Here is an 11750-nt window from a genome sequence, read left to right as displayed (position 1 = left end):
CCAGATTCTGAGGAATACAGCTCAGATAGGAATTGAGAGTTGCTAGACCACACTTGCGGGCAAATTAAATTTGCTGCCGCTAGGGTGTGTCTAGATTTCTAGGCTAGAGATCACTGAAAATACACCCAGAATCTCTCTCTTACAATGTCAATCCACACAATACAGTATTATGTGTTTGATATAATTTGAAATGTCTCAGTGCGACTGGTACAAAGATCTCGTCCTCACAGAAGTTAACCAAAAGATAATCAATGTTTTAAGAGTTTAAAGATATCTTGACTTAGTTTGGTGGGTGTGGCTTTCAGCCATTTGGCCTTTACATCAATACAAGTCTTGATCAATGCAAATTCCCATTGTGAACTTGTGTTTACATTTGAAAGAGTTTGTACATTTGTTTCTGTATTTAAGGAAATGTTGCAAAGAGCTCAGGGCTTGACACTTTAAACAGGTCAGCCCGTAATGCTGGACGTTTAAACCGATGCAGCATTATGTAATTTTCAGAAGTCAGGTATACATTTCATTCTTTACTTCAGAGTATTTGATGTTATATATGGATTACCTTTCAATTGATTATGTAATTGGCATTATACATTTACCTGACTGTTAATAAATTGTTACACTTTGATTGATTCTGACTTGCTCTGGAATTATTCAGGTTACGAAGGGACATAATTTCAACAAAGGGTTAAATGGAATAATTAAATGTGTAGTTAAACTATTAAATATAAATGACCAAATAACCAATTGGCATTCTAACCTAAATTCTAAATTATGATTAAATGGAGTCATATATATATAGAGGAATTGGAATAAAATCCCTTTTGCCCAACTGAAAAGACCGAACGCGCAGCGAACTTCACCCGCCGATCGTTAGCCTTCATTGGGACGATTTGGGCGGCCTTACACAGGTGTCCAACGACATGAGGGTGAGTAATTAATGAAATAATTTTCATTTTTGGGTGAACTAACCCTTTAAACGTCTTGCAAATCATATGTTTCATATACTAGTATATAACCGAAGCTCTAATTTGTGAAATACAGCATATCTCGTTCTTAATGTGTTTATAGTTAGCGTACGTTCTAGCATAGCATGTTCAATGAACCTGTTCTGTATATTAGTTTTTTATTCTTTATTATTTACATTATAGGTACATTACTATGTTATGCTTTTTTTATTGTATTATTACTTAGTTTATCAATTGAAATCATTTACAGTATGTTAGGCATATTGCCCCCATCATAGCAATCAATTACATATTTTAAATAAATGTTGTTTGTGTGTACTTAGTATGACAATAAATTTATTTTATTTTATTTTTAAACAATCACTTGTCCAGAACCATGTCTTATGAATTACTTTATTATATTCTGAATCAATTTCTGTTAAGTTTATCTGTACTGTATAACAGCTTTTGATCAGGCATTTAAAACAGACACCACGATTGTTCCTAAGCGGACACTATAGGGGGACAGGATTTCGAACACAGAATGTCAGGATGTGCTTTCAAGTAAAATGGAAATACTCTTACAGATGAGGATATAACTGTCATCTATATAGATCAGTGGACATAACCTGTAAAAATAAATATTTTGCGCTGAGGATGCAGACGCACACATATCTGTCAAAGCGCATGACAGGGTGTGTTAAACGCTAATGCATTCACTTGAAGCTTAAAATAAACAGTTTTCATGTTTTGGGCCCTTGGATCATGGACCTTTCCTGCATCAGCTCACTCTGTTTCCACTGCACTATTTCTAGATGTGCGTGTTGTCCACATAAATGTGTTATTCAGTGCTGTCATTTGGCATGACTGACAGAAGCTTATCTTGCACAGAGAGTAGACCCGATTAATCGATATTGAGAATCGTAATTGATGATTTTCATTATCGATTAGTTGTTGCAGCCCTCTTCAGTCATAAAAATATATTAAATATATACTTTGTGTTGTTTATACATTAATTTGGAGATTGAATGTAAAGTTGTTTCAATCAATGAATGACACATTAATTATTTATTATTAAGAAAACACATTAATTATTATTATTATTATTATTATTATTATTATTTTATTATACAACCCCAAATCAGAAAAAGTTGGGACAGTTTGGAAAACGCAAATAAAAAAAACAAAACGCAGTTTTGTCTGGTCAACTTCGTGTCATTTGTAAATATGCATCCTTTCCTGTCATTCAGACCTGCAACACATTTCAAAAAAAGTTGGGACAGGAGCAATTTAGGGCTAGTAATGAGGTAAAAGGGTTAAATAATGATGTGATTTGAAACAGGTGATGTCAACAGGTGATTGAAATTATGATTTTGTACAAAAGCAGCATCCAAGAAAGATCTAATCCTTTAGGAGCAAAGATGGGCCGAGGATCGCCAGTTTGCCAACAAATACGTGAGAAAATTATTGAAATGTTTAAAAACAATGTTCCTCAAAGAAAGATAGGAAGAGATTTGGATATTTCACATTCAACAGTGCATAACATAATTACAAGATTCAAGGAATCTGGAGGAATTTCAGTGCGTAAAGGACAAGGCCGCAAGCCTAAGCTGAACAACCGTGATCTCCGATCCCTCAGGCGGCACTGCATCAAGAATCGTCATTCATCTATAAGCGATATCACCACATGGGCTCAGGACTACTTTGGCAAACCTTTGTCAAGTACCACAATACGTAGTTACATCCACAAATGCCAGTTAAAACTGTACTGTGCTAAAAGGAAGCCTTATGTTAACAGTGTCCAGAAGCGCCGTCGACTTCTCTGGGCTCGGAGGCATCTGGGATGGACCATCACACAGTGGAAATGTGTACTCTGGATGCCATGTGCTCCGGACCAAAAAAGAAAAGGATCATCCAGACTGTTACCAGCAACAAGTCCAAAAGCCAGGGTCTGTCATGGTATGGGGTTGTGTAAGTGCCCTTGGCAAAGGTAACCCTCACTTCTGTGAAGGCACCATTAATGCTGAAAAGTACATAGAGATTTTGGAGCATAATATGCTGCCTTCAAGAAGATATCTTTTCCAGGGACGTCCATGCATATTTCAACAAGACAATGCAAAACCACATTCTGCACACATTACAAAGTCCTGGCTGCGGAGGAAGAGGGTACGGGTACTTGACTGGCCTGCCTGCAGTCCCGACCTGTCTCCAATAGAGAATGTGTGGCGCATTTTGAAGCGCAAAATGCGACAACAAAGACCCCGTACTGTTGCCCACCTTAAGACTTGTTTGCAGGAAGAATGGGACAAAATTACACCTGAAACACTTCATCACTTGGTGTCTTCAGTCCCTAAACGTCTTTTAAGTGTTGTGAAAAGGAATGGCAACATTACAAAGTGCTAAATGCTTTACTGTCCCAACTTTTTTGAAATGTGTTGCAGGTCTGAATGACAGGAAAGGATGCATATTTACAAATGACATGAAGTTGACCAGACAAAACATGAAATATTTTGTGTTCATATTGTCTGCAATGAAATACAAGTCAAAGTAATTTTAGAAATCACTTCTTTTTTATTTTATTTGCACATTACATACTGTCCCAACTTTTTCTGATTTGGGGTTGTAATATTAAATAAAAGGAACTGGCCCCCAGGTGTGTCAAATCAAATCTGGCCCCCTTTAAAAAAGTTTAGACACCTCTGGCCTAAGGGGTTCTGTAAATACTGTAAAGTGTATACTAGTAATGTGTAATAAGCAGCATTTATAACCTGCTCTGTGTCTAAGCCACTCAAACTTTGCCTTATGCCCCCTATGTTTTTTTTTTTTCTTCTTAAACCAGGTACATTTTGAATTTATTTTAACACTCATCCATTAACTATTATATAATAATAGTAATATTATAATATAACAAAATTATACTCTTCTAGTTAACCAGAGTTGTTTTGTTTGTATTAGTTAGGTTCATCCGTGAAGCAAGATGTTTTAAAAAAAAGTGGTGGGGATGTCCCACCCGTCCCACCCGTAAATTATGCCTATGAGTAATAATAATACACTGTAAAAAAATATTTAGAAAAAAAGTTACCTGGTTGCCTTAAAATTTTGAGTTCATTGAAATTAAGATTTTGAGTTAATACAATGAACATTTTTTGAGATTCGATAACCTTTATTAAAATATTATTAAAAGATTTTGTAAGCATATTGGGTAATTGTGTGTGTTTTGTTTCTGATGACGCAGTGAAACATGCCAAATAGTGATATTTTCATGATTTATCAAATATTTTATGTGGTTCAGATACAAAAATATTTTGAGTTTCTATTTGTTAAACAAATTTCCTTCATTGTATCAACTCAATTTTTTTATTTTAATAAACTCAAAATTTTAAGGCAACCAGGTTACTTACTTTTTTAAGTTAAACCAACAAAAAACAACAATATTTTTTTACAGTGTAATAATAATAATAATAATAATAATAATAATTATAATAATAATAATAATAGGCTAATAAGTTTGGTAAATAAGGCATATTTATATTCCTCTGTAAAACAAATAAAAGCCTTTATACAAAAAGCTCTGTATCAAAAGATCTTTAAGAGAATGAGAAAGTCAGCTTGTACCGCAACACGGTGTAATTTAATAACTCAAACAAAGTACACAGATGGGAGACAAATTCCCCTGCAAGAGTGAAAAAAGATCGGAAACGGGGCTAACAAAATGTCCGATTGTCTACTGTGTTCACACAATGCGGAAACAAGCAAGTTATAGTAGCTAGCCTAGCTATTGTTTCATCGCTTTTATTTAGACGTCTACAATAAAAATAATAATAATAATAATAATAATAATAATAATAATAATAATAATAATAATAAATCATAATTTGTAAGGAAACTTTTGTCCGGGAATAAAACTAACTTAACTAAAAAAAAGAATAAAATGACGCACGATGACGCACTTCGGATCAGTTATCAGCTGTGGGCTGTAAATCTGTAACGAACTTTTACACAACATAATACCATTACAGAACTTAACATTAACATCATAGCAACTTACCTCAGATAAACAGGCTTACTCTGGATTAGCTACATATGAAGTTAGTTCAAACCTCGAGCTCCGAAATGTCTGCATGTACTTGAAAAAGGCGAGCAAAGTTACTTTCGCTTTCACACTGCCGAAAGGCAAAGCAAAAGAAATACAAAATGGAGTAAGAGACTGCGCAGACAAAGCATGCACGACGCAGATTGCGCAGTTTGCTTAGGGCACCAACAACTCCATTTCTGCTGCTCAAGAAAACTTTTAATTTTATATTTATAGCCTATTAACACACACACACACACACACACACACACACACACACACACACACACACACACACACACACACACACACACCTACACACACACACACACACACACACACACACACACACATTAAAAAAATAACAAAAAATAAATAAAATAAATACAAATATCAAACAATATTTTTAAAAAAAACAATATTTTTAATGAATAAAGTGTAGTCGACATGACATGGCCTTTTTTTTTTTTTGGTCTGATGTGTCAAAGAAAAAAACCTTTGTCAAAAATCCTATTGGAATTTCACTGTGTCCTGTAGGATCTTATTGGATTCTTAGAATCCTATTGGACATTCTGATTTATTTTAACAGAATTTAACTTTGTCCTGTGATATTTGTATTAATAATTAAATAATTACTTTTTAGAGTCATCCTGGAATGAAAATAAAGTCACCCTGCTGTCGGCCATATGCCCTTATATCTTGTTCGGATATCATAAGCAGAAATTAAATAAATAAATGTCCTGCATGCGCTCCTCCATGGCAGTGAAATCCAGGCTAAAACCGTAGTAATAGTAACTACAAATTAACCATGGTTTAATCATAGTTTTTGTAGTAAAAACCATAGTAACTACAAATTAATGTTTTTTTTTTTTTGTTTGTTTGTTTGTTTTTAGTAACCATGGTTTAACCGTGGTTTTTGTAGTAAAACCATAGTAAAAACTATAGTTTACTAGGCTACAGCATTTGCAGCAGATTCAACTACAAAAAAATGAAGAATGGTTTTACTACAGTATATATTTATATGAATTTAGCCATTTCAATTACTCTTAAAAGAATATAGAATAATATAAATGTCAAAAGAATAATCATAATTCATCTTATTTATTATAATAGTTTATGAAAATGAAAAAAAATTATATTACATTTAGCCTACTGAATTCAGCATGGCAAATAAAATTAGCGGCCTGGATTATGTTCCAGGCTGGTATGGCTAGGAACTTTGCTCTCATTCCAGTGTAATAGCAAAATGATATTACTCAGCATACAGGTGCTGTGTAATATCATTGTACATTTATTTTGTATGTATATTTATTTAAAAAAAATGTTTTTCAGTTAAAAAGAATCTGAAAGCACTTTTAAAAACACTGAGATTGGCTTAATATTGTTATATAACCAAAGCAAAGTGTTTGCTTAGGAAAAAAATCACACTTTTTAAATGAAATAATTAGGTTCAGTGTTTCTAAACAAAATAATACAAAATACATTAATATAAAATATATATAAAAGTGCCATTTTGTCTCACTAGTGGAGGGGTGGCATTTTGCACCTATGAATGGGTCATATACTACAAAATTAATTTCAAATTCATGATTTAATATCAATGAAGTTTTTATTTATGTAATGTTTTAAAAACTAGAGATGGTTATTTATGTAAATGATGTGTGACTGTGGCGTGTTTTAATGCGCATTCGCGTTAGACATTTGAATCGCGTTCAAGCGTTCAAGCGTTGGGGTGCGTTTCCCGTACAACGACGTAGCTCGCAGATTAACCATAGTACGGTGCATCTTTGTGAAAACGAACAACCTAGTCATGACTGTTTCCCCAAACCATGGTACCTGTGTCGCAGATCCATAGTTCAAACCATAGACATCATATACCTAGACGCCCCATGATGTGCTGGAGTGTGATCCAGCGTCGCCGCCATATTGGTTGGGTCTCTCCACTCAACGCTAGCATTCAGAGTCAATGGAGAGCGAGCAATTATGCCTGTATTTTATGCAGCTTACGGTTGCAATAACGCAATATTGATACCAGATCGCATGGGATTACATTTCACAAGTAAGATTGAACAATAATTTAGGTTATTTTACAATTTACACATCATTATCATTTCATGCTTGTGTCACTCGTGGTGTCTGTTTCACAAAGTAAGGCTGCAACACATCGCAAAATTAACTAACTTGGAGTTACAGAGTGCAAGCATACGCAAGAAGCTGTGCAAAACAGTTATTTTTAAAGGATTTTAGCTCCCCAGTCCCAGTTGCAAGCTGGAATGACCTGGAGTTATAACATTTACTTTAGATAATTCTGAGCTGGTACAGTCTATATGGGAGTGTGTGTGTGTTACAGAAGGTGAGTGAGTGTTTGTGTGTGTGTGTGTGTGTGTGTGTGTGTGTGTGTGTGTGTGTGTGTGTGTGTGTGTGTGTGTGTGTGTGTGTGTGTGTGTGTGTGTGTGTGTGTGTGTGTGTGTGTGTGCGTGTGTGTGAGAGAGAGAGAAATAAATCTAAGTGAAAAATCAAACTTGTTTCTTTATTAAAATATAAAATTTATAAATTTATACATTTATCAATATGCCTGTGTGAGTGTGTGAGACACACACAGAGCTCTCAAGTCTGACGCTTTGGGCGTGAGACACACGCATTTCAACCAAGCGGCAATCTCTCTTGAAGCCAATACGGAAGTAATGTAAACTGCAATTCCTCAACTGAGGTGGACTGTCGCCCCGGCCAGCGCCACGCTGGAGGACGGGGGGAGCAGCCGAGACTCCAGCCGCTCCCTGTCCAGCGCCTAGGGGAGGGGGCGGGACCACCGACCACCTCCCCGCTTCCTCATCCCAGCCTCTCTCTCCACGCCAATTCTCTGACCTACTTCCAGCCACTAGGGCGGCGGGGAAGTCTGGGCCAGCTTGTTGGCGCTGCGGGGACCCTGGACACTTCATTGACCGGTGTCCCGTTATGGAGGTTGGGACGCTGATCCGAGTCCCCGATGCGCCACAAGCCGCCCCTGATCAAGCTGGCCTGTACCAGATACCAGTGAGTATCAAGGGGGGTACGTATCAGGCTTTGGTGGATTCAGGTTGCAACCAGACCTCAATACATCAAAGCCTGATCCATCCGAGGGCATTGGGTAATAGCCGCATGGTTAAGGTGAGGTATGTGCACGGGGAAGTGGTGAACTATCCGTTGGTACCCGTGGATATTCAATTTCGGGGACAAACGCATAGTGTGGAGGTAGCAGTTAACCCGCACCTCCGGCATCCGATAATTTTGGGAACGAATTGGCCTGCATTTAATAAATTATTGGAACACTTGTGTACGGATGCCTCTTGGGGGAAGAGGGGAGGGAAGGTGACGGTGGTGCAGGTGGGGGAGGTGGATTCGGGACCTCCGGGAAACCTGAGTGGTCTGAGTGGTCCCATTCTCTCGGACCATGATGACTTCCCCCTGGAGCAGTCCCGGGACGAGATGCTCAAAAACGCGTTTAATCAGGTCCGGTCCATCGACGGCCACCTCCTCCATCCGGACCGGCCGCTCACCTATCCGTATTTTTCAGTGATAAAAGACCGATTGTATCGGGTGACCCAAGACGCCCAGTAAAAGCAGTATACAACCCAGTTGTTAGTACCAAAAAGCCGCCAGGAAATGCTTTTCCAGGCGGCTCATGTGAATCCAATGGCCGGGCATCTAGGACAAACGGCAACATTATACAGTCTAATGGCCTGTTTTTTTTGGCCGGGCATTCACGAGACTGTACACCGGTGGTGTGCGTCGTGTCGGGAATGTCAGTTGGTGACCCCACCGGCCACCCCAAAATCACCATTGTACCCCCTTCCGCTGATGCAGATCCCCTTCGCGCGAATTGGGATGGACCTCATCGGGCCATTAGAGCGGTCAGCACGGACACATCGCTTTGCATTAGTCCTGGTGGACTATGCAACGCAATATCCCGAGGCAGTTCCGCTCCGCACTATTTCGGCGAAAAGTGTAGCGGGCGCACTGTTCTCGTTAATCTCCTGGGTGGGAATTCCGAAAGAAATTCTCACCAATCAAGGCACGGCGTTTATGTCACGGACAATCCGCGAACTCTACGAATTGTTGGGCATTAAATCGATTCGCACCAGCATCTATCACCCACAAACAGACGGGCTGGTGGAACGCTTTAATCGCAAGTTGAAAGCCATGATTCGTAAGTTTGTGCACGAGGACGACAAAGAAAAATGGCTAGAGCCCCTCTTATTCGCTGTCCGCGAGGTCCCCCAAGCCTCCACGGGGTTTTCCCCCTTCAAGCTGCTCTACGGGCGCCAGCCGCGGGGGGTGCTGGACATCCTTAAAGAGGCTTGGGAGGACGGACCTTCCACGAGCAAGAACGAAATTCAGTATGTCCTGGACCTGAGAGCAAAACTCCACACTTTGGGGCGGCTGTCACGTGAGAATTTGCTCCAGGCTCAGGACAGACAGAGACAGCTATATAACAGAGGCGCTAGGCTCCGTCAATTTACACCGCTCCGGAGAGAAGGTGCTTGTATTACTCCCTACCTCGAGCTCTAAATTACTCGCGAAGTGGCATGGGCAGTTCGTAGTCACACGGCGAGTGGGAGATCTCGACTATGAGGTCATTCGGTCGAATAGGGATGGGGCATGTCAAATTTACCATCTCAACCTGTTAAAAAAGTGGGTGGAGGCGGAGGCAGTGATGCTAGCGACGGTGGTGGTGAGTGGGGAGGAGGATCTCGGGCCAGAGGCGATCCAAAAAGTGCAATCTATCGCGCTGGCCCCTGGGGGAGACCACCTCTCGCCCTCGCAGCTCACTGACGTGAAACACTTACAAGCAGAGTTTGCGGACGTGTTCTCGCCCCTACCGGGTCAAACTGACCTCATTCAACACCACGTCGAGACCGAGTCGGGTGTAGTAGTTCGCAGCCGGCCGTACCGTTTACCGGAGCACACAAAAAAAAAGTGGTGCAGGAGGAATTAGCAGCAATGCTCGATATGGGAGTAATAGAAGAGTCCAACAGCGAGCCCGATAGTTTTAGTGCCTAAAACGGACGGTCCCGTACGGACTTTCGTAAGGTGAACGCGGTGTCAAAATTTGATGCTTATCCAATGCCAAGGGTGGACGAATTGCTTGATCGGCTAGGGACCGCTCGTTTTTATTCGACGCTGGACTTAACCAAGGGATATTGGCAGATCCCCTTGTCTCCCATGTCCAAAGAGAAAACAGCTTTCACCCCGCCGTTCAGTTTACACCAATTCATCACCCTTCCGTTCGGCTTGTTCGGGGCTCCCGCGACCTTCCAGCATCTGATGGACAGAATTCTCCGGCCGCATGCTGCATATGCCGCCGCATATCTAGATGACATCATCATCTACAGTGCGGATTGGCAGCGGCATATGTAGCACTTGCGGGCTGTCCTGAATTCGCTGAGAAGAGCGGGGCTCACGGCCAACCCGAAGAAGTGTGCAATTGGGCGGGTGGAAGTAAGATATCTGGGCTTCCACTTGGGTCACGGAAAGGTGCGTCCCCAAATTGATAAGACAGCGGCAGTTGCGACCTGTCCGAGACCCAAGCCCAAGAAGGAGGTTAGACAGTTCCTGGGGCTGGCGGGATATTACAGAAGGTTTGTGCCTAACTATTCGGACCTCACTAGCCCGCTGACTGATTTAACTAAAAAGGAGGTACCAGATACGGTTCAGTGGACGGAGCGGTGCCAGCAGGCTTTTACTCAGATAAAGGCTGCTCTGTGTGGTGGCCCGCTCTTGCAAGCTCCTAACTTTTCTCTCCCTTTTTCTCTACAGACGGACGCCTCGGACAGGGGGTTGGGCGCTCTCCTGTCCAAGGAGGTGGGGGGTGAGGAACGGCCGGTGCTGTACATCAGTCGCAAGCTCTCTTTGGAGGCTGCAGGCCGGATGGCTCCCCGGCCTGAGTCGGGTGGTGGGGGTATGTGGCGGAGGGGGCGTGGTTTTGTGAGGTCTGTAGCAGGAGAGAAGGTACGGGGCAGAGCGGGGAGCAAGTAGGTTAAGTACAAATGAATAACACCTGTGTCTAATTGCAGTAATTGGCGCGGAGAGACAGCACAAAAGCCGCTGCGGGAGAAGAGGAAGAGAGAGAGAGTTTGGACTGGGACAAAATGCACAGCCTGAGCCTGAGACGAAATCTGAGAAGTGTATGAGCTGTGAGAGTGTGTTGGAGTGACGGAGTTGTACGCCCTCGTGCGTGTTTATGTTTACCAGTTGTGTTGTGAAAAATAAAAGTACTAGTCCCAGTCACATCGACCCCGCCTTCTTCCTTCCCTACCCCAAGAGAGCTAAGAGCCACAAACCTTGATACAAATACAAAGGCGATTTATGTGGTAAACTTAAACCACAACTTTAAGTCTTTTAAATCACTCAAAGTGGATGGTGAAATCTTCTAAAGGAATAGGGCACAGGGTCGATAACTCTGAATAGAACACAGCCCAGGTGCGGCGCAATCAATGACGTCGACACAGCAAAATAGCGACAAACTATGACTCTAACCACAGGTGGAGAGCTGTCGTTCCAACGACACAAGTTTGCAGAGCCGATCCTGAACTCCCTGGGGCCCAAAGCAAAATTCTGCTATGGGGCCATCCTGATCTTTGAGCTATGTAAACCATTTGCAATCGCTATGCAGTTACACCTGACACCTCAGTGCTCCCAATACAATCCTTCCTACTTTGAACAAAACAGTCAAAGAATGAGGTTCAAACAAACAA

This window comes from Pseudorasbora parva, chromosome 2 (assembly GCF_024679245.1).
Source record: "Pseudorasbora parva isolate DD20220531a chromosome 2, ASM2467924v1, whole genome shotgun sequence".
Classification (NCBI taxonomy): Eukaryota; Metazoa; Chordata; class Actinopteri; order Cypriniformes; family Gobionidae; genus Pseudorasbora; species Pseudorasbora parva.
This window is presented reverse-complemented; position numbering follows the sequence as displayed.